Below are 4,359 nucleotides of genomic sequence, written 5' to 3'. Positions count from 1 at the left end.
ATATATGTAACTAATATAATACCAGACCTATAATATGTGTGTGTGTGCATGTATATATATGGTGCTGATACTAATTAATATATAATATTAACCTATGGTTCTGGTGTGGTGCTGTAAGATAAGCAACCCACCAGGCACCCCTCAGAAACCCTATACAGGGTCGCTCTGAGTCCAAACTGACTCAAAGGCACTTAACACCAAACAACAAACGGTCAGCACATGATGGCTAACAACGTGTTTGGCATTTCAAACCCACCAGCTCCTCCTTGGAAACACTATGAGTCGGAACCCACTAGTTAGTTCTTAACAACAACAACAACATGGTCAGGAAATAAAAAATATATGAAACCATGTGTCAGCCCAAGAGGTCTTTGTAGTCAAATGGGTTTCACAGAGCTTGAAAAGAGAATCATGCCCCAACTGTGTTCTACAACTAAAAGGATTTACTTGGTCAAAACAAGGCCTACAAGGGAAACTTTACGCAGTTGGTGGTGCAAAGATGTGGAAGAATTTGTTTTGAGCAACTAGAGTACCTAAATTTTATCTTTGTTATATGAACTGGTTATAAGAATTTATAGATAAGGTACTCCAGAATGGCGTGACCTAATTCAGCCTCCCTAAATCTGTTAAATTTGTCACAAATGCCTTTATATAGGACAGTTATTCTGGTTCCACCACCGATATCTCCATGTTTTGCTGCCTTACCATTGGTGTGATTTACATTTTATGTAAACTGGCTCTTGAAAGAAAGAATCTTGTCTATTTTGCCAGTATTTTATCCTCAACTCTTGGGATAGTTTTGGCACATAGTATGCCTTCAAATCCCAAAAAATACGAAAAAAGCATTATCTGAAACAGAATCAAAATGGACACATTGCTTTTGGGGCTACGTAAATATCCTAAGAAGTCTTGTTTCTAAAAACCAAGTAAATGGAAGAGATTTCTACAATTTGTTGGATCTATTTATGCATGTGTTAATTGTTTGGTAAACTATATTAAATATAGTGTATTCCACAGAGAAGATTTGATCTCTCAAGAAATTCTTTCTAATCAGTTCAGGCATGTTTTTCTAAAGCCAGACTGGAATGATTTATATCCATCCAGTATTTTGGTAAACATCTTGCAAAACCTTTGAGCAAATGAAATGAAGACTCACTTTGTTAAATTCCAATCAATCTCTATTTTTATCATCTAAGTATAGTTCCTGAAAAGAATTTTAAAACCTTTGTTCTTACTTGGGACATCACAGTTGTGCTCAGGGGAATTAGGGATAATAGGGCACATAAAAGATGTATTTTGACTCTAAATTCCTAGTTATTTTTCATAAAACTTAGATATACCATTTCAGGTGCCAACTGATCCGGACTCAGTGTACACAGAATCGAACTGCTCTGTTATGGTTTCCAGGCTATAGCCTTTTAGATGCAGATCACCAGGTCTGTCTTCCAGGTATCTCAGGGTGAATTGCAACCACCAACCTTGAAACTAACAGCTTAACCATTTGTGCCACCCTGGGAATCCTAATTTGGTGCTGCAGGATAATATACTGGACCACAAGGCTGATTTAAACTGCAGGGTCAGTGGTTCAAACTCACTAGCCGCTCCTTGGAAAACCTATACAGGGTCGCTATGAGTCAAAACTGACATCACAGCACTTAACAACAATAATAAATTATGAGACTTTCTGCTCCTATAAAAATTTAAACCCTCAGAAACCCTTCACATAGTCTCTGTGAGTCAGGACTCACAGTACTTAAGAACAACATAATATATACTGATTTTACAGTAAATTTTCAATATATTAGTTTAAGTATCAAGTGTTATAATTTCTATATCTTTAGATACTTAATTGTATTCATATATATTCTTTAAAGTATTGTTGCTGTTAGATGCCATCAAGTTGATACCGACTCACAGCCACCCTATGTACAACAGAACGAAACACTGCCCAGTCCTGGGCCAACCTCACTACTGTTGCCATGCTTGAGTCCATCGATGCTGCCACTTTGGCAATCCATCGTGCTGGGGTATATTAACACTAAATTAACCATTTTTTACTGAATATCATTTTGTCCATAACATACGAAAGCTGAAAGCCAAAACCTTTGCTCGAGAGTGAACTCCAAAGAGGCTTTCAATGACTATGGTCTTTATGAAGTAGATTGCCAGACCTTTTGTCTGAGGCGGATTCAAACTGCCAACCTTTTAGTAGGCAGCAGAGCGTAAATCATTTGTGCCACCTAGCGTATCCCATCAAATACTACCTATGGCAAAATGTAAAACTAAATCATGAATGAACATAGCTTTCCTGAGTATTCAGGAGAGAAGGTGTCATGGAAATATTACTACCAAGAATCAAATTATGATGTAATATGGTTCAATGTGTTACAATTCTAGCTGTTGCCAAGCAACAGACCCTCCCCCCCACCCCCACCCCACCCCACCCCAAATCCTGTTCCCTTAGTGCCCTATTACTTACTTTCAGGGAGAAAAAAAAAAAATTTTTTTTTTTTTTTTTTTTTTTTCTGAAACAGAAAATAAACTCAAGTCTACAGAAATGTAGAAACTTAATCAATTACTTTATGGTCCATTAGCCCTAGTCCTTGAAGTTATTGGAAACAGAAAATTTGATAAAAAGAAAAGAGTCAACAGAAGCAATTTATAATCATCAAAAGTTTATAAAGACAAAAGACCACAGATATGGATTCTCAGTGTACTCCTGGACAGATAAGTATCCCTAAAGGGTCTTCCCCTTCAGTAACAAAGGATACTGACAAAGTGGATTCTCCACACTACTGTGGTCTCTTAAGGAAAATGAACATGCCTTTTGTGGCAGGAATTGAGGACAGACATGACTATGGTAGATTTGAAAAGAAATGTAATCCTTCTTTTCTCAAATTTCACCCTTATCCCCCTTCAGTCCTGCCAAACTATCATTTATATTACCCTTACCCCCCACCGTATGGACCAGATTATCCATTATTTCCACTGCGGGATAATGTGTCCTTAAGTGATCCCTGTTCACAGTTTCTGAGTCCTGGTGGTGATGCTGATTTAAAGCCTGGTGTTGGCAGAACCATACCAAACTTGGTCGATTTTACTGATGTAAAACCTCTACATCGAGTTCCCAGACCAGATAGAGGATTTAATACAACAACAAAAAGACAAACACTTCTATTACAAGAATTACAGCAGGACAAGAGGTGGAATTCCAGGGCAGTTCCAGACATTTCCATCAGGGCAAGACTTGGAGGTAAATAAAGTATCATAGACTTTAGTTTCTTTAAACATTCAGATCAGGAGAATGCAGATGGATAGAGACGCAGTAGTTTGGCGATTGATGTTGTTGTTGTTAAGTGCCCTGGAGTCAGTTCTGACTCACAGCGATCCTGTACAGGGTTTCCAAGGCTGTAAATCTTTACAGGTGCAGAAAGCCTCATTTTTCTCCCATGGAACAGCTGGTAGTTTTGAACTGCTGACCCTGAGGTTAGCTGCCTGATTTGTAACCACTACACTACCAGAGCTCCTTTTGGCAGTTGGCAGTTAATAGTAACATAAAATTGTAAGGAACTAAATAAGGAATTAGTATTTTCAAATACAGCCTGCATAGAAAAATAGTAAGAATGACAGGCATTTAATGTAAAACAGTATTTAATTACAAAATAGTCATTAATTCATTTAAGTGACCAAAACAATCTGATCATTTATTTTAGACAGATGAATAACCTATCTTACCTCAAAGAAATGTATATATCACTTTGATAATTTTGTGTCTTGTTCTCTAAAAAATAAATCTGTTGATGGTTCTGAAAAGAGTTATATTGTAGAAGCTGAATGAGAAAGTATATTATATTTTTGATTCTGGGTTCCCTAGATGGCACAAACAGTTTGTACTGGACACACAACCAAGGCAGTGTGGTGGTTCTAAAGGATAAACACTGGACTGTGAGCCACAAGGTTGGTAGTTTGAGCCCAGCAGCTGCTCCATAGGGGAAAGATGAGGTTTTCAGCTTCACAAAGATATGTTGTTGTTGTTGTTAGGTGCCATTGAATTGGTACCAACCCATAGTGACCTTATACACAGCGAACAAAACACTGCCCTATCCTGGGCCATCCTCACTACTGTTGACACGCTTGAATCCATCAATGCTGCCACTTGGCCAATTCATTTTGTTGGGGGTTTTCCTATTTTTCTCTGACCCTCCACCTAACCAAACACGATATCCTTCTTCTGTGACTGCTCCCTCCTGACAATATGTCCACTGTATGAGAGATGAAGTTTGGCCATCTTGGCCTCCAAGGAGCACTCTGGCTGCACTTCTTCCAAAACGGATCTATTAGTTCTTTTGGCAGCCCATG

The 4,359-nt window shown here is 38.2% G+C and overlaps 1 pseudogene; it reads left to right on the top strand.

The window, feature by feature from the left end:
* Window positions 1–2,700: 2,700 nt before the first annotated feature.
* LOC102819757 lies at window positions 2,701–3,253 on the top strand (annotated as a pseudogene).
* The last annotated feature ends 1,106 nt before the right edge of the window (window positions 3,254–4,359 follow it).

This window comes from Chrysochloris asiatica, unplaced genomic scaffold (genome assembly GCF_000296735.1).
Source record: "Chrysochloris asiatica unplaced genomic scaffold, ChrAsi1.0 scaffold01504, whole genome shotgun sequence".
In the NCBI taxonomy this organism is placed as follows: domain Eukaryota; kingdom Metazoa; phylum Chordata; class Mammalia; order Afrosoricida; family Chrysochloridae; genus Chrysochloris; species Chrysochloris asiatica.
This window is presented reverse-complemented; position numbering and strand designations above follow the sequence as displayed.